Genomic DNA, 20,581 nt, shown 5'->3' on the forward strand with positions numbered 1-20,581 from the left:
AAGTTTTGGAAAGACCACTCTGGCTGCTTTAATATGTAGTGAGAGAAAAAATTATACTATGAAACACAAAGCTCTCATATGTGTGACTTTGAATATAAAAAAACTGATTCCTTGTGGCATTATTCGTGGGTTTTTCTAAAGATTGGAGGGAGGAATGATAGCATCTTTATAAAAGTGCATGCTAGAAAGTTTTGGAAAGACCACTCTGGCTGCTTTAATATGTAGTGAGAGAAAAAATTATACTATGAAACACAAAGCTCTCATATGTGGGACTTTGAATATAAAATACTGATTCCTTGTGGCAAGTTTCGTGGGTTTTTCAAAAGACTGGAGGGAGGAATGATAGCATCTTTATAAAAGTGCATGCTAGAAAGTTTTGGAAAGACCACTCTGGCTGCTTTAATATGTAGTGAGAGAAAAAATTATACTATGAAACACAAAGCTCTCATATGTGGGACTTTGAATATAAAAAACTGATTCCTTGTGGCATTATTCGTGGGTTTTTCTAAAGATTGGAGGGAGGAATGATAGCATCTTTATAAAAGTGCATGCTAGAAAGTTTTGGAAAGACCACTCTGGCTGCTTTAATATGTAGTGAGAGAAAAAATTATACTATGAAACACAAAGCTCTCATATGTGGGACTTTGAATATAAAAAACTGATTCCTTGTGGCATTATTCGTGGGTTTTTCTAAAGACTGGAGGGAGGAATGATAGCAACTTTATAAAAGTGCATGCTAGAAAGTTTTGGAAAGACCACTCTGGCTGCTTTAATATGTAGTGAGAGAAAAAATTATACTATGAAACACAAAGCTCTCATATGTGGGACTTTGAATATAAAAAACTGATTCCTTGTGGCATTATTCGTGGGTTTTTCTAAAGACTGGAGGGAGGAATGATAGCATCTTTATAAAAGTGCATGCTAGAAAGTTTTGGAAAGACCACTCTGGCTGCTTTAATATGTAGTGAGAGAAAAAATTATACTATGAAACACAAAGCTCTCATATGTGGGACTTTGAATATAAAAAACTGATTCCTTGTGGCATTATTCGTGGGTTTTTCTAAAGACTGGAGGGAGGAATGATAGCATCTTTATAAAAGTGCATGCGAGAAAGTTTTGGAAAGACCACTCTGGCTGCTTTAATATGTAGTGAGAGAAAAAATTATACTATGAAACACAAAGCTCTCATATGTGGGACTTTGAATATAAAAAACTGATTCCTTGTGGCATTATTCGTGGGTTTTTCTAAAGATTGGAGGGAGGAATGATAGCATCTTTATAAAAGTGCATGCTAGAAAGTTTTGGAAAGACCACTCTGGCTGCTTTAATATGTAGTGAGAGAAAAAATTATACTATGAAACACAAAGCTCTCATATGTGGGACTTTGAATATAAAAAACTGATTCCTTGTGGCATTATTCGTGGGTTTTTCTAAAGACTGGAGGGAGGAATGATAGCATCTTTATAAAAGTGCATGCTAGAAAGTTTTGGAAAGACCACTCTGGCTGCTTTAATATGTAGTGAGAGAAAAAATTATACTATGAAACACAAAGCTCTCATATGTGGGACTTTGAATATAAAAAACTGATTCCTTGTGGCATTATTCATGGGTTTTTCTAAAGACTGGAGGGAGGAATGATAGCATCTTTATAAAAGTGCATGCTAGAAAGTTTTGGAAAGACCACTCTGGCTGCTTTAATATGTAGTGAGAGAAAAAATTATACTATGAAACACAAAGCTCTCATATGTGGGACTTTGAATATAAAAAACTGATTCCTTGTGGCATTATTCGTGGGTTTTTCTAAAGACTGGAGGGAGGAATGATAGCATCTTTATAAAAGTGCATGCTAGAAAGTTTTGGAAAGACCACTCTGGCTGCTTTAATATGTAGTGAGAGAAAAAATTATACTATGAAACACAAAGCTCTCATATGTGGGACTTTGAATATAAAAAACTGATTCCTTGTGGCATTATTCGTGGGTTTTTCTAAAGATTGGAGGGAGGAATGATAGCATCTTTATAAAAGTGCATGCTAGAAAGTTTTGGAAACACCACTCTGGCTGCTTTAATATGTAGTGAGAGAAAAAATTATAAGAAAATGTAATTAAGATCTGTTCTCATAAAATTATTTGTAAGCTTTAAAAGTAGATCAGATATATAGAAACAAGTCATTTTTACAAAAAATTTTGGAATACAAGCGAAAAACGGGACCATTATTGAGACCGCTTGCGAATAAATAAGTTAAACGAAAGACACGAGATAAAATATATAAAACGATACTAATGTTATAGTTATATGTATATCAATTTGCAAAACGTGTATAGATTTAAGCGATACGTGTAAATATTCCAAGTATTTACTGTTGATACTGCCTTCTACCGGTCATTATCTTATCTGTTCTGTCACATATAATTTGCAAGCAATAGTGTTGCTGTGCTGGTATAAATTTATATTGCATTGAATTTGTGTTGTATACTTTATCGAAAACGATCTTTTCTTTTATTCGTTAGGAAAAGTTCTCAAATTAAGATAGCCATAATCGCTTGCCACTCTATATTCTACTTCAACAGTGGATTTTTCCTGTATGCCTGATTTACATTGTAAACGGTATTTTGGATTATTTTGTATACAATGACTTATGATGTATCAAATAAAGACGTTTCAGTCAAAAATGATATTTTGAATCTCTATATCAAAATTGAAATTTACGATAAATTTTAATTAATTTTTAAAAATAAATTATTTATCACAGAGAAGCTTCTTAGCGATGAGGGATTCTCGCTAAATAAATTGCTTCCGATGGTGGGTTCTGGTTACCATTCTGCCAACGGTAATAATTTTCTTTTAACATTAAATAAATCTTCACATTCCATTCATTGCAGTTCAGTTTTTAGTCAAAAGAAGGATGCTCATTCTGGAATGCAAGAGTGGCTCTCCTCTGACATTCAAGATTTGAAGTACCCTTAATTCTAGAATTTTAAAAAAAATGGCGCAGAATATTTACACAATTTTAATGTATTAAGTAGCAAAAATCTATTGGAGTATAAGTTTCATCATATCTAACAACATTTTAATTCATTTATTGGTATGGAAATGAAAGTTTATTAAATTAAATATAGAATTTCTCTAATTTATCCTGCGAAATAAGGTATACTTCTTTAAAGAGTATTAGAAAACAAATATTGTCAATTTTTAACTTTAATTTTAATCTTTATCTAACACTTAATTGCCATATATTGCTACTTATTGCCATTAATTATTTTATGAAACATTATCTGATCTGAAACACACTTGAAATATGTTTTCTTCAATCTATGAAATAGTTAATGCTGAAATATGACAAAAAATATGATAACATGAAACGTATAAGCTTAGAGAAATGCTATAGAATTTCTACAGTTTTTAAAATTTCGATTCGTCTGACTAATAAAATTAGAGAGAAAGAAAGAGAAACATATTTATCGTCAAAAGGATTTATTTCTTTTATTGAATCATATACCAGTGTTATAGCGTGGACCTTTTTTTTAAATACAAATTACAGCCGTTACTACAGAACTAAGACGTATAAACAGGGATTATTGTGACTGGCTATTATACTCCTTAACTATCCAAATTTTTGCATACGAAAACAACGGCCAACAAAAGTTCCAGGAATCTTCAAACTGTTAGTAAATGGCAAGAAATTTTTTCTATCATTTCTTTTAATATTTTTAAATTTTCAGGGAGTTGTAACATTGCGTTGAAATTACTATCCACTAATTTCTTTGAGTTCAACACATTCTGTTATGTAGTGCTGGGCAGAATCTATTTCCCCACATATACACACATGAGTTGTTTTGCATTCTTTCGAAGCTGTAGATAATACAGCGAGGGCTAATGACATTTGAGAAATATTATAATTCATTTTACAACAGTAATCATTAGTGACATCCAAGGACAAAAAGCGTACAAAAGTTATTTTTTCTTTTTACGGCATTTTAAATTCAGTTTTAAAATCTGACTATATATCGAAATACTTTGTTTCCATCCTTGGGTCTCCAACCGGAGGCATAAGTACTCGCCTCCCTCCATCAGTTCATCAATACGCCATTACTATGAAGGTTAATAGATTAATGTAATGTTTTTAGAGTGTTATACCATGCCTTTCCTTTGCGTGATTTAAAAAAAAATTATATCCACTCATTTTGAATTTACTAAAATGTACTGTGACTGCCTATTTCAGGCTGTTCATTTTTTGAGGAAAGCTATTTTTTAACTTTTGTTTGATGTTTTCTAATTAAGTAGCATATAAAAATATAAAAAATAAATTTATGTAGATCACCTTGTTTATTTGGCTAATTTGAAGTAAATTTTAATCTCTTGGCCAAGAGTAGCAAAAAGTCAGAATTACTTGAATTTATTAGACAAATGTCTCTGGAAACAATTCATAGCATTCCATCTTCGGCTCTGAAAATGTACACTGATGGCAATCAAGGAGAGGGTGGTGTTTCTGGTAGTGGTGTGCACACTGAGACCCCTGAAGGAGCTACTGAAATTTTGTTTAGTAATTCTGTCAACTGTTCTGTACTCAAGTTCGAACTTATTGCAATCCATAAGGGACTTCAATATATCCACACGTCCTCTGAAATTGTCTTCGGGATATTTGGATACTAACGGACAGTCGTGTCTCTATGCAGCATCTTTCTCATTGGACGAAAATGGGGGACAAGATTAGCACGAATATCTTAGACCTTATTGCCAGGCTCTCCGCTGAACACTCTATACGCTTTCAGTAGGTCTTCTCACATGTTGGTTTAAATGGTAATGAGATTGCGGATAATTTAGTTAAGACTGCCTCAGCTGACATATTTCATGGTGATGCATCACCAACTTATTCTGAAATCTCCTCTATCAAAAAGATGGAGTAGAGTGCATTTTGGAGAGTCCCATCTGCTCACCCTTGGTACTTTGGTAAGAGTCCCGGGTGGTGTCACCATCTGAATATCTCTAGAAAACAGAAACGGCTCTCTCTCTCGTTTTTTGAGTGGACACACCAAATCCCTCATCTTCCAACACGGACAGAGGATCTTTGCTGAATGCCCTTGGTGCAAGGCAGATCAAGCCTCCCCCAGTCATATTCTTAAATGTTTAAATTTTACGATTTTTGAGATTTTAAGGGATCCGCTATTGTTTTTGGACTTTTTAGAGATCTTTGGTTTCATGGAGGTGCGCTGTACTACCTGGGATCAGAAACAACAACAAATTTTAACAAAATTTAACCAAAACAGTAACACTCTACACAAAATTCTAACAGGATAATCATAACACTCTAGTCATATAACATTGTTATCTACAAAATGAACTAAAATCTAAGTGATTGATTAAAATACAAAAATACTATGAAATTTTATATTTTACAATATAGGTATTATTCTAAATTTTCCAATTATTTTCTAATATAAAAAGTTATAAATAAAAAATTATTTTATATATCAAAATTTTTGGTTTAATTTATTAAAAAATAGTATATAAAACAATCCTTAAAAATTACATTAAAATTTGTAATTAATATTGGAAATATTATGTGAATGGTTGATAATTTATTTCGAAAAAATAATTTTGAGAAAAACACATTTAACGTTATAGTTACTAAAAAAAAGTATCACCTCCTCATAAAATAATTTAAAATTCTCCCCACTTATAAATTAAACCGTCTTTTTTTTTCATACATTGAACACTTTTTCTTTATATGATCTTGTATTTTATTCATGTGAATTTTTGTAGGAGGTAACTGCTATCTTTTTGAACCGCAGATACGTTCCTAATCAAAAACTTTTTAACCGTTTTGCTTATAATTGCCAATATTCCCTAACAAATTATTTAGCCCACTCAGTATACCAACTCCACCTTCATTAAACTGAAAAATAGTTCAGCGAAACGTTGTTCCGAAAATCTATTTCAGAGCAAAAACTATTAAATCTTTCTGTGACATCTCGCTCTACGGTGTCTTTTAATTAGACTCGGCTTTTTGATCGGTAAATTTCAGGTTGAAACCCGATTCCTCCGAAGAATTGCCATGTAAATGAGTCTGCAGTATGCTAAATCGATTGGTGTCAAATTCCCTTCCGGTAATGGAGTGAGGAATTTGGAAAGTTGGGTGCCACTTCAGTTGAAATCCTTGATATTTGACAACATTTCAAGATTATGACATTTCACCAATATAAATTAGTGTTGCTTTAAAACAGGACACTAATGTGACTAAATAATTGACATTCTATAGGGATTTTTCTACTATGGGGATACTGTTCTTGGGGATTTTACAGGAACTTTCGATCACCATGTTTCATGTGTTATTGGTTTTATGAAATTTTGAGACGTCCATTGAGAGATCTTTTCTAAGTAAAGATAAGACTAAGTTGAGATGTGTCTTTTCTAAGTAATGTTTTCCTTTGTGTTTTCGCCTTTTGATACGTGCAGTTTTTGGCTGCTGTAAGACATTGCCCTTGTATAAAATATTTAGTGCAGTGACAAAAAGCGACAATGACTCCAGATTGCATACTTTTATGATTATCCGAATTGCTACGAATTCCAGTTTTATAATAGTTTTGTAATTTATCGACGAAATTATCTATTCAGCTGCCCATTCCTCCTAGTCATTTTGTGCATTTTTTTTTTTTTTTTCAGTTTCCTAAAAAATATTTACATAAAGTCGAAATGAAAACTATACTGTGAAAAAATGCTTGAGAAATTGAAAGAGTTGCTAATTACTATTCAGATGCTAACAAAATAGGTCCAAAAAGTTGTTGGTGTGTACCAGCAACGCCATAAAAATATTATTAAGAAAAATAGTTTTTAAAAAAAGCTAAAAGGTGCATTATGCATTCCGATTGTTGGCTGAGACATCCTGTTATTAAAGCAGCAAACAGCAATTTTTTAATTAGCTATATCTCGGCTTGCAGAAGCGATAAAATAAAAACTCAGTTGGGAAAAAAATGTTTTAATTAAAAGAGTTTTGAAAAAAAATGAACCTATGTGGTCAAAAAATGCCATTTTCAACTTAGGCAGTCACCTTAAAAGTTACTTTAAAAAAATCATCATAAACTGTGTTTTATAAGTAAGTTTGTAAGAATATTCTTAGTTTGTAATTTTCGATATACCGCCTCTGTACCACTTCATACTGATACTTTTAGACTACACTGTCCTCTGTAATTCACTCTAGGATTGTAAGCGAATGTTTAACAACCTTGGGCAGCCAGCCAAGCAAACAACGCCATTTTCTCTTCCAGTCAAATTTTCTGCCTGATAACAATGCAGATTTCTCTTCCTCCCTTCGAAAAGCCAGCTTTACTTCTGAAAATACTTGGCGATTTCATCCTTAATAAGCAGTGTCTTCTCTTTTTATCATTTCATTATCTCCGGTAGGTGGGTGGGTGAGAATCCTACAATCCTCACTAGAGGTTCCTCAGCCGGGGCCCAGGGAACAATGTTCTATCTGGCGCTCTTAATTAGGCGAAACTTTTCGGTTCCAACCTAATTACACCGGACCTCTTCATCTCCTTTGTTCATCCTCCAATGGAATTCTCTCTAGAAGCCCAAAAGGCGCGGAAAGTTTATCACTCAATTAAAATAACTCATTAGTATATATATGAGCGAAGTGCCACAGGCCGGGCGGGTGGGCTAACTGCATTATATTTTAGCGATGCGTGTGTGTATTAGTGGAGAGAGACAGTCCAGGGGATGGATAATAGGGGTAGCGTGGAGTCTCATTAATGACGATGAGCAGGAGAGGGCGACAAATGTGTCGAGAGGGACTGCTCTGCCGTGGAGGGGTTGCCGCTCTCTTATGTTTTGTTCTGCTTCTGTTGTTCTTTGGCGACGGTGCTTGCTTGCAAGTCTGGGGAATGCCAACATTGTATGGATGCTTATCTGGAAGGAGAGCTTTCCAATTGCACTTAGGGGAAAATATCAAAGTCCAGGGATGATTCGTGTGTCAAGTGCATTGAGTAAAACCCGCTTGTTATGTAGGCTTTTTCGCAGTCCTTGCAGGATAACAAAGCAGCTCTCCTCCCCACTGGAAAAATGGAGATACAATCAAAAGTATGGGTTTGGGTCATATAATTTTTAAATTACAGGTTTAATCCAAAGATGGATTTCAATGCTCAAAATTGTAAAACCAAGGTCATCAAAATGAAAGCAAGGACTAAGCAGATATCATTATATGTAACTCATTGTTAAAATTTTCTCCATTTACGGCGATGGGGTATTTTGAGTTTTTCTATAATTTGAACCAGAGATTTCTTAGCCATAAAGCAATTATTTCGAATCCTTATATGTCATACTTTTTCAATAACATTTATCAATATTTTTTTATTGAATCTGCAATGGGGTTATAAAATGAAAGGTAAAATCATTTTCAAATAATATTCTATAGCTACATTACACAAAAATAATAAAATGTATACCTTAATTATACAAAAAATCCATCATCATTCCGCAAAACATCGTCATTAAAATAAAGATGACATCCTATGATTCTTCCTCTCGGAATTTACGACAATTTAGAGTCCCAATTGCTCTAAGAACCTTGTGTTGCTTCCAGAATATACTTGTGAACTATTCGAACTTTTTCTGTTTGACCATCTGTTGCTAACATCATTTTGTTAACTTACCTTTTAAACTATTGTTATTGCTTTTTATTAAAGGAATTTATTACTTATTGCATGGTATTTATGTACAATATCTTTAGAAAAGACTGGATATTGGAATTGTATATCACTCAATCTACCCACATATTAAAATATTTCCTCAATGACTTCGGAATATAGTATCGCATTAAAATCACTTTTACACTGCTTTAAAATTCAAAGAATATAAATAACGATTATTTTCGTTTCCTTACAAAATATTTTCCGTAATTTTAATAATTTTCAATATTATTTTAAATATATTTTGTGATTATACTTTTTATTACTTTATTTATTGAGTTTATACATGCTGACTTTAAAATGAATATTACGGAAAAATTTTAATAATTTTTTTCTTAATCCTTTTTTCTCGATTTAGCTGTACATTTTCCCTAACTTTTTCATAGAAGTTACACATTTAGCGGTCTTTTACAATTGAATACCTTTGCTTTTCAATATTTTAGGTTTACATGAAAAAACTTACCTGTAAAGACTTTCATATTGTTATCTGTTGCGTCCTTGCAAATATAGGAATTTTGGGTAACGAAAAGACAGATATGACAGCAAAATTAGCCGCTACTTTCTTGCCGACGTCAATACCTGTTTCGAATTACAAGAAATAGATATATCATATTTTATGAATATTTCCAGTGGCAAACTGACAGGGGTCATCGATTTATAATAGACTTCATACAATTAGACATAAAATACATTCTTGAAACAACTTAACAGAAAATCAAACCCCATTTTAACGCGGCTTAGAATCGGCCATAGGCGATTCAGCCATCAACTGGATTTAGCTGGAAAATTTGCTTTTCTTTGCTCAAGTTGTACCTGTTCTATATCTGTCTTACATAGTCTCTTGGAGTATCCATGATTTGCCTCAAATATTTTTTCACATATCTCGCCTTAATTTGTACAATTTTCTTTCCAAAACTTCTTATATTAATCTTTTTTTGTTTTATTAAAAATAAAGAATTTTATAATTATATTTAAACATTTTAAGTATGTTTTTTTGGTTTCTTCCATAAATTGTATTCTGATTATTTCCCATCATAATGATTTCTCTCTTTTGGGTCATTTAAACTTCCTTTACATTTCATATTTTATTATAAAAAGATACAAATTTGTTTAATACCGTGAGTGTTTCGCAGTTAAGCCAAAAGTGACTTTAGCTCCAAAAAACAAAAACAAAAAAAAAGCGAATTAAAACTCACACAGCTAAATAATGCAGACCGAACTTAAGATTGCAAATAAAAAAAAAAGCATGTAAATAATAAGCGCTGCAAGCGCTAAGCGATTCAACTCAATGCTTCACTAAGATCCATAGAATCCATAGATCCTTCAGAAGTCCATAAAATAGTAGTTGGTCCCTGATTACATAGCTATACCTAAGTTTTATAAGAATAATCTAATTGGAGGAATACATACATATGTTATCGAAAATTCTCATATAGCTCAAATTTGAATATTCCAATATTCTAATAGATTGCTCTAATTGAACCCACCGTTTAAGATATATGAGTATTACCCTAGAGCAAGTTCCTGTCTCGGGAAATTCACAGTTTGAAAATTTTCGTAGTGGAGCAATATCCCTACGAATCGTACAATGTTCCCTGACGTGGATGGACGAAGTTTAATCCTGATAGCTGCCATTTGTGCAAACGGAAAACGATTTAATTCAAAACGCCTCCAAGTGTTGGAACTCCTGACACACTTTAATGTTCCGTTCCTTAATGATTCAAACTGACCCAACGTCGGAGCTCTAATTCGTCTGAGAAAATTTCGGCTTCGCACCCGAGGCTTAAAACTTCATCTAAATTCAATGCGTGATGTCCTATCGTCACCAGTTCAAACAAGGGGACGGTCATCTCGAAGGGAGTGCTTTGTACTGGAACCTGCTAAATGTTCTGCTAATGGGCAGAGGGGAAGGAAGAACTGAAACCCTCCCGACAGACTATTCAGCCCTTGTTGAGTGGTAATGTTTGTTCCGCGAGTGTTGATTGTGCGATTTGGTGAGGGGTTTGCCAACTCAATTTGTTGTCCATCACGCATGGAAGTTGCACGCGAACACGTTGGGGGTAATGCAAAATGTGCCGATTATTACGGAGTTGAAATTTTGTGATGATGCGTGTCATAATGGGGAGATTTTGAGGTGCTTTCATTTAAACTTCTGCACGCCACAGATTGTAAAAGGGGTGGTTTACTCTAAAAATTGAGCATTTCGATCGGCGAGAGTTCACGAAAGTTTTGTATGAAGTTCTGTTTGCTGACTTATCTGACTAACTACTTAACTCAAACATCTATTATTTACTTTTACGTTAATGTTAATGTCTTTGTTTTTTCATTTCTCGATTATAAATTTTACTATTATTTGAACTTCACAATAGTCGAACAATAAAAACTCATCACTTATAAAAGTTTATAAAATAGAATATTTTTAGATACATTGTGATTATTTAAGTATGCATAAGCTATTTATTTATGATCTGAATTCTTGATTCGTTTATATACTTAAATATTATTTTTGCATTTTATGCATTTATACATATTCAAAAAGGTATCAGAAGCTATAATTAAAGAACGATTTCCAAACATTTATTTGTATAACTATAATATAACTATAATAATAATATAAACTAAATAAATAAATATGTTATGTCACATATTTTTTAGCGGAATTAAACAAGAAGGAAAAGATTATATTTCGAATTTTCTTATTTGTCCATTTATTTAAGCAAATGTTTTCCTCCTTGCAAAATCAGAAGCATTTTAAATGGATAAATGGATGAAGCTGCAAGATTTCTGTACATTTTAATTTAAGCTGGACACAGTTTAAGCTGCAAAATATTATAAAAAGTACTGCTGAATTTATTTTGCAGACTAGAGTATCAAAAATTTAATACAAAAATTTAGTGTATTCTATTTTTCTGAAAAATCCTTGGAAAATAACAAATTTTTATCAGTTATTTATTCTCATCTTTAAATAGCCCCTTTATTTTTTGTGGTCATTTATCTTTTATTTGAGTAGTCAACTCTGCTGTTTAGTAGATTTCGATTATCGATATGTATTTTATTATACCGATATTACAAATTATGGCTTGAGAATCCCTTATGCATTTTAAAACAGAATTTCATTGTTTTAGATGATTGTTTAGATGCCAGATTCTTTATCATTAAGCAAAAAGTAACTAAACATCCATATTATTTTACTTAATTTTATAAATTAAATCCGTGAAATTAATTTTTGTGTTGTTTATGTTCATCTGCACCTCGTAAGTTAAAATATCGAAAATCTCGCGAGTCATAAAAATTAAACTTTTAATTTTCGGCCAGACAGAGTTTTGGAGCAGATAAATTTTTGAAAATTGTTTCTAAATCAATTTATAGCAATTCTAAGTAAGATCCAGATAAAATGCTCTTTCGAATCTCAAGATTCTATTCACATTTTTTTTACACGTAAATAAAAATAAATAATAATTTTTCGATACGCGCCTATTTTTTGAAAAAGATTTTTTTAATTAAAAACTAATAAGAGCCACACACAAAGCAAAAATCTTAAAAGCGAAAAACGCTGTTATAAATATTCTGCATTAATAAAACGATTTTATCACATTCAAAATGCCTTTTAATTTTTAAAATATGCTAATTACATTTTCTTCTTATGATATGTATTGGAACTTAATGTCCTAATTTTATTGCTTTTAGGCTCTAATACTTTTATGATGCTTGCTTTTACCTCCAAATTTAAGATAAAAGAAAAACATTTTCTATTTTTAGTGCATTAATAAAAACTTGTTTTAAACATTTTATTTTCATTGTTTCCTACTTCTTAGTGTTTAATAAATTTCAAATTCATCTTAAAATAACTATAGGATCTTGTAACCAATATTTTCCGAATTTACAGTCCAATGATGTTTCTTATAAGTCTAAAACAATTATATTAATACCAGATGGTTTATTTATAATTAAATTCTAAAAATCTTAAAATAAAATACATAATAGGAACAACTGAACAGTACTGTAGAAAATTTCGAATTACAATATCCCTGGATGTTATTGATAAATAGAATATTAATCTTTATTAAGGAGAAAGAAGTCAAAAAGTGGATTTAAATTTAAAAATTAAAACATGCACAATTTCCTGTAAGTGAAATTAATACGATTTATTTTCGAAATTTCACAGATTACGTTGCAATCAAATATAACCTCGAATAACTGAATTGGTTGAGATTGTATGGACAATCGAAAAATTCTATTAACATGTAGAAAATTTTAAATTTTTTAATAACCTTTTTCCCCTTTGACATGACCTTTCAAAATAGTTTATTTGAAGTTAAGAAAATAAATTGACAAGTATTATAATATAGTAACATTTTTGCAAACATTTTTATTAATTAGCAAAATTTAAACAGAGAATAAACGATTTTCCCTTTTTTTCCTTTGCATTTTTTCCAATATTTTTAAATGCATTTTCGCTCAATCGACAAACGTGAAACTTTTCGATACCTTTGAAGACCCATTATTTTTTTCAAGAAAATGCATTTTAATCTGTGGTGCTATCTTTAGATTGATTTGTCAAAATTGCATCTCCAATCCATAGCATAGTTTTACATTATTTCATGCCATATAGGTGCGTCAAGAATAACTGAGAGTATTAAGGATGTCAACTTGCTTTTTCATTTTTAAATTTAATTGCTACCTTGACTTAATAACATATCTAAATGTATATGTTCTGGAATTTTATGCACGAATCAGACATGCCTTTTTATGAGAAAAGAGTGATCCTTCCCCTTCCTTTCCCCCCAAAAAAGTATTTCATTGTTTATTTCTCATAAGAATTTCCTCATGAAATAAATTTTCTCTTGCCAAGAATGTCCTTAAGTGGTAAAATGTAGGTATTTAATCTTTGCCATGTCAACAATCATGGAGATGTTTCCTTCTAATATCATGCTCCGTGATACAATTTTGTTTTCTTGTTTTATGTGCCTTTCTCACGCAAATCTTTCTGATAAAGACGTTGCATATTAATTTGCATTGCGTGGGAGAAACGTACAATTTTTTTAAAAAGAAAACAGTGATATTTTCACGTTAATACCCAAATGGAACTGAGTCACGTTACAGAGATCACGAGACAATATTATTAACTTGAAGCACAAAAACAAAATGAGTACTTTTGACTTTTTTCCCCTCTCTTTACACACCGTTTTTTTACATGTATAATTAACATAATGGAAAATAAATAACTTGGTTTTCGTTTTACTAACTTATTATTATTATTTTCTTATGTACAAAGAAAAAATAACGTAATCGTCAAATCTCGTTTTTGACTTCTTTTATTTCAAAAATACATTATTGGAATTATGTCCCTCTGTTTGTCTGTGACATCATATTTCATTTCATGCAGACACGTGTTGAAAATTATAGTTTTCAAAGTTTAGTTTCCAATTAGTTTAATTTTAATCCATAATTTAATCCTTCAGTTTGAGCTGTTAACAGGATGGCAACACTTTGATAAGCGCTTATTTTTCTCAAGTACACGTAACATGCTCCTTCAGATTAAATTTTAATTTCATATAAAATATATTGTTATAAAATAAGCTTAAAATATTTTTTGAAAATTAATTAAAAGCGAAAAAAAATCAGAAAAAAAAAATGGTGTTATTGGAAAGATTTTTTTTTTTTTTTAAATTTTAAAAGGATACAAAAATAAACTTTATGCTGTAATATTATCCGGTATCATCTTAGAAAAATATCACATTTTCGCTTAGTTTTCAATTAACTGAAATTCCGATCAAAATTTCAAGAAATTGCCCTCAAATGCATATTTTACTCTCCAAAGGTATTTTGTGTCCACTTCAGATGCTACTCTCAAACAGACTGACTTTCAACATTCTTTCTCTCTTTCTCACATACACACATCTTTATTATAAATAGACATTTATTAGAGAGTACAGAGGAAGTTTCGAGGAGATAATTTCCTCCAGTTTATGCATGTGTTTTTCATGTTTAAATAAAATTTGAAAGATTTTTGTGATTCTTCTACTCACTGCTATACTTGAGTTACTACCATATCACAATTAAAAACAAACTTTGTATAATTTGTGTAGTCTTATTAGTGTCTGGTTTCTAGGATATTTTGAGAAAGATGTCATTTTTTTCTTTGATAAATTGTTGATTGGTAAATTTTTTTACATGATATACCATAAACGATCTGTAAATTATAACAAAAAAAAAAAGCATATCTGAGGTAAAGTTTCTTAAAACACTCAAATGAGCTGACTTGGAGTTATAGAACTTGGTAAAATTATTATTTTTTAAGGTTGTACAAGCTGACTAAAAATCAATTTTTAAAAATCTTGACTAGATAAGAAATTAATTAATCGGAAAATTATTGGAAATGTAACTTAATCTCGGGCCATGCTATTGTTAATAAAAACATTGTTTAAATCACTTTAGAATTCAAAAAATCATCTATCATCATCTTAGTGATTATTTCATTAAATTTTTTTAAATGTTTTAAAACGATAATTTTTGTTATTGTGTTTATACACATGCGCATTGAAACGGTACTAGATACATTTCTTTTGTTTTAAGGTATCACTGTTATAAGATTAAGAATAAATTTTTAAAACAAAATAAAATTTGACGAATCCAGACTAAAATTTTATCGCATTACAATATTTTGAATTAGAGGTTGTATCATTTAATATTTTTTTCTGATGTACTGGATTCATAGGAAGATTTCCAAATAGAAAATAACATTTTTCTTATTTAGCTTTCAGAGGAAAATTCCGACTTTAATTTTATGAACAAAAGAAAATTGTTTAATTCTAACGACTAATGGTTATTTTCAAAGGCCAAAATAATTCTGGTAAGTAATAAATAATCTAAGGGGCACATGAAGGAATATCTATATTAATATTTTGGACGTTTAGTCTAACATAGGGGTTCTCAATCTATGGATCCTGATAGGATATTGAAGGCATGCGTATCCTATCAAAATTTGTTAAGATGAGATGTGGGTTAAATCTTTATCTATACACAAATTGGAAATATCTTTTGTAAAATTATATGTAATAATACATTTTTTTCTTCTCTCAGTACTTTTTTTTTTTTTTTTTTTGTCCTAGAAAAATCTCTTAAAAAAAATAAACATGTGCTACTCGTCTTTGAAAGAATTTAATGCCCCGAGAATGAAGTGGGTCGCCATAGATTCAGTTTCTTAAAAGTAGATAAAAATGTTTAAAAGTTGTGGAAATCATGCTCTACCAGATCATCCATTCTTAACAACCTTTTTCCCATCTTACCGGCATCTCTCTGAACTAAAAATACAGAAAAAAAGGCGCATAAAGCTAAAAATGCATTCAAAAAAAATATACATTCCTCTTATTCAGGCCCCTGGAAAAATACTAGGAACACAAAAAATAAACTTTTTTAAATTTCTGCCAGATCAATGATTTTTCCCACTTCCAACAAAACTTGTCACCTAACACTGCATCCACGCAATCTTTGGAGATGATTTATTTCAGATCACTGGATCTGAAATGAACGGAAACAGAGTCCTGCTCCCCTTGTATTCGCTGCCATAGAAAAGCATCTTCCGCATCGAAGATAAAGAGGGAAAAAAAATGTTCTGGATGAAAGGGACAATAGAATCGATTTAGCTGCATCATAGTTTCCAGCCAATAGACCCTCCAATTTGGCATGGGACCCGCATAGGGGTGGATCGGCGTCTTTCATCCCGTATCTCTCACCCTATTGGGCATCCTTCTTCTCCAATAACGCACTTTTTCACACGGGACACCCTCATACCAAGCCCGATACCAGATGAAAAACCCTGCTGGAGATAAACCATCCCCAGAAGATGAGTAGTGGGAGGACTTCCTCTTTTGTCGTGCACTGGAAATGAAAAAAAATTGTTGAGATCGATGATAAAAAATAGATATTGGAGGCACGCAATGTTGGTGATTCGACCATTCATAAAATGAGTGAATAAATTATTGTTAAAAAAGGCTCAAGTTAAAAGCGAGAAAAAAAAATCTATGGATGCATCAACTTATTAAACATTCGAAATTTCTGCAATTCCGAAAATTCCTCAAGGAATCTTAAAATAATGGGCATGCTTGGAACATAACCAAATTTTAAGTTGAAATAATCCATAATTTGTACAATAAAAATTTATATATATAAGACGGAATTTATTTAATTTAATGAAGCTTTTCGTATAACCCTATGATGCGAAAAAAAAAAAAAAACTGTGACATCATTTATCGATGATACGATTACTCTTAGATTTCCATGTACTGTCAATAAGAATTCAAATTGACAATTATAAGAATATCAAGCTAAACAAGATAAATAGAAAAAATATAAACTTTCTTGTCTTTCTTTCATTAAATAAAATTCTCCAAAATCAAAATTAATGAGTATTGTTTTATTCTAAAATTTCCTCCTAAAGATTTAATGAATAAGTGGTTTCGAAGAGTAAATAAATAAATTTAGCATTAATTAAGTGAAAATTAAAATGAAAAAGAAAGCCAGGGGGTGGGGGAGTAAACATTTTCACTGTTCTGAAACGCAGTGCCTTTTTGTAATCATTTTTACTTGCTAGGTAGTTTCGTGGTGGTGTGTTATCCTGCTTTTCCGAATTCTGAAATTCATTTGCATAGTTCTTAAATTGTCCGCTTCAGCATATTAAAAAAAGAGTCATTAAAACATCAGTTCCAGTGTTTTAAAGCTTTTGAGAAGTTATTTCAACTACAAACTTAACTTTTATGAAGATGAAACTTTAAGTTAATGATTATTTACCGACCTTCTTATTTTTGAAACTAACTTACTTTAACGACTATATGACGATTTACAAAAACGGATATATTTGCAAGCCGATAACAAAAAAATGGAAAAAAGGATACATTTAAAATACCAGAAACCTATTTAAATTATTTAATGCCAGATGCAGTTTTATATACCCTAGATGGTAGAATTTTTTTATAAAAAGTCTTGAAAAGATGAGAATTTATTTGTGTATGAATGCATCCCAATGTAACACGTAATAATGATAAAAATAAAATTAGAATTAAAATACATAAATTGTGGTACATAAAAGTACAAATCTTTTCTCTGAGTTAAAAATGTATTACTAAACTTATTGAAATTTACATACTAGCAAAATTTGTTTCCTTTATATTTATGACAATAACACATTTTGGAACAAAATCTGATAAAGGCTCATACATAATTTATAAGATTAATATCAAAGAAAATTTTAATGCGAAAATATTTCCTAGAATTTACTCATTAATATTTTTCTCCCACATTAAATTTAAAAAAAAATAGTAGTAGTAAAAATTTATTAGCAAAGGGAAATAATGATATTGCAAAAGAGTCCTTATTGTTTCTTGTCGAATAAGTAAATTCCGATTTAACTAATTTTGGAATTTTTAAAGTAAATTTGAAAAGATTGAATTTTTTAGAAAAGGCAACTTTAAAGGAATTCTACATATTTATAAAACTTATTGCCCTCTTCAAGGTACGAATTTGTTTTTAAAAATGTAACATTAATCAAAATTAGTATGGAAAAATTGATAAGAAAAATTCTTTTTAAATGATTATTTAAAACATTAGTTTTTATAATAAAAGTATCAGGCTTGGCATCGAAAAAGCTGAAATCCTATAATAATTATTTATTCTGTATGAGGTGATGATATTTCTAACCAAGCTTTGTTATGTATTGATTATTTTATTATATTAATATTCTTCTTTTTCCTTCCCCCCCTTTTTTTTGAAACTATATGATTTCATAATTTTAATCCGTTCTTAGATGGCGAGGAAAAAAAAAAAAAAAACTTTGAATCGGCAAAATCTTCACGATTACGATATAAAAGTCGATGTTTGGTCCAAGATAAGCAAAATCGGAAAGTTGAAATTCATCAATAAAAGAAAAATGAGTGAAAAATTCAAAACTGAAGAAAGATCTGATTGAAATCTAGTTTAGTGTGCTAAGGATACTAACAATATGAAGTCGCCAGACAAGACGGCTGACCAAATAAACAATATTTTAAAACAGTTATAGCCAGTCACCTTGATTTTTGACTTCAGCATTGTTTGTATCTTTGGCGAAGTGAAGGGAAAACCTAAACTAGCTTTATAACCGAAAATGCATTGAGTGTATAAAATGGAGAAAGTCAGTATTCATTATTATTATGGATTGATTAACGAACTATACTGTCTATAAACAATGTTCTGTGCTTCTATTTTTTTCCCCTTTCATCTCAATATCAGCAGAGAAATATTCACTTTCACATTTTTTTATTGTAAGTCCTAAAAGAAGTGATTTCCAACTGAAAATTGAAAAATGAAATTTCATTTTTTGTGTTTACAAAATTAATTTCAAGGAACATTAAGTTGCACTTCTTTACTAAGAATTCAGAATTTTTCGAATTTGAGAATAAATAATATTTAATGTTGAAATATGAGGGTTGTGCTTAACAAAATGATTATGATTATTTAACTATTTTTCTTTAAAATGAAGTCATGCCGAATACTGACAACAAGAAAACTTACAGTCAACTTCAAAATTGTTTTTATATGGTGTGTTATTATTATTAGATTAGAAATTATGAATATTAGGAAAAAGAATTACTTTTTCTTAATATGAGGTAATTTTAATTTTTTCAATGTATATTTATTTTTATTTATTTCCCAATTTAATGGAATTTAAAAAAAAAGTGAAATAAAGAAAACATTCAGGTAAATATTTTTGAGCGAAAATCTTTTCAGATAGAGAAAAAATAGCTAAGTGGGTTAAAAAAAATTACCTCAAATCGTCACGTAATAAGTATAGTTTTCGAACCCTTCGCTAATTGTGAAGCAAATATCCACGAAGTTTATTAGATGAAAAAAGACATAATTTTCAAAAATATGAGAAGAAATGAAAATCCTTTTTGACGATGATATAAAGCAAAATATCTATGAAGTTTATTTAACGTTAAATAACATAATTTTCAAAAATATAAGAAGAAATCAAATAATTTACGACAATGATATGAATCAAAATATCTACTAATTTTATTAGATGAAAAATAACATAATTTTCAAAAATATGAGAAGAAATGAAAATATTTTTGATGGTGATATGAAGCAAAATATCCACGAAATGGTTAGATGTTAAAGAACATAATTTAAAAAAATATAAGAATAAATTAAAATCATTTTTGGTAGTAAAAATTTTTTTCTTATTATTAATCTGCAGTAGTTTTTTTGAAGTGGAATATTATGGTAGATATATATCAATTTCTTAGATAGCCGCCCAGGTTCATTTTTCGCAATTTTTTAAAAGCAAAATCTTTTTTACAAATAAACGGAGATTAAAAGCATTGATAAACGTAGATTAATACTCGTTCTAATAAGAAAGCTGTCAAAAGCGCAAATCTGATAGGATTTAGTTTTTCAAATTTTTTTTCCCTATTCCTGCAGATTTTCTTATTGATAGTATTCAACTTAATACTACGTTTACTCTTAATAAAAAGAACAAAAGAAAGAAAGAAATGCGGTAATATTTACTTAAAGTTTCCAATCTGATTTGCCTGACAGCTAGCTGCAAGACTGCACAAATCTAATAAAGGCGAAACACATTTCCTGGGATATGATTTTACTGGAACGAAAGGAAAATTTCTTTTTATAGTTAACGTCCTTCTGATTATCAGCCTGCCTCCTAAGGGAAAGAAAAAAAAAAGCTACCAAACTAGATTAAAATAATAAAGAAGAACTAATTTGAACAAAGCAAAGAATAAAAACCATGTTTTAGGGAGTCTTTTAACAAACTACCTCTCGTTATTTTACTTTTAATTCGCCAAACTGAAGAGACACCGCGCTCAGTTTTCGCGTTTTTAGCGACTGTTTTCCTGAAAAGATGGC

General features: G+C 30.4%; 1 long non-coding RNA gene across 1 annotated transcript in view; it reads right to left on the minus strand.

Annotated features, from left to right (window-relative positions):
- LOC129968300 (uncharacterized) overlaps positions 1-20,345 on the minus strand; it is a 30,986-nt gene extending 10,641 nt beyond the window's left edge. Inside the window, exons 1-2 of the long non-coding RNA XR_008784394.1 lie at positions 20,228-20,345; positions 9,147-9,262 (exon numbers count right to left, since the gene is read on the minus strand). This is a non-coding gene — a long non-coding RNA (uncharacterized LOC129968300). The remainder of the gene's footprint in view (positions 1-9,146; positions 9,263-20,227) is intronic.
- Positions 20,346-20,581: the final 236 nt, after the last annotated feature.

The sequence above is a fragment of the Argiope bruennichi genome, chromosome 1 (assembly GCF_947563725.1).
Source record: "Argiope bruennichi chromosome 1, qqArgBrue1.1, whole genome shotgun sequence".
In the NCBI taxonomy this organism is placed as follows: Eukaryota; Metazoa; Arthropoda; class Arachnida; order Araneae; family Araneidae; genus Argiope; species Argiope bruennichi.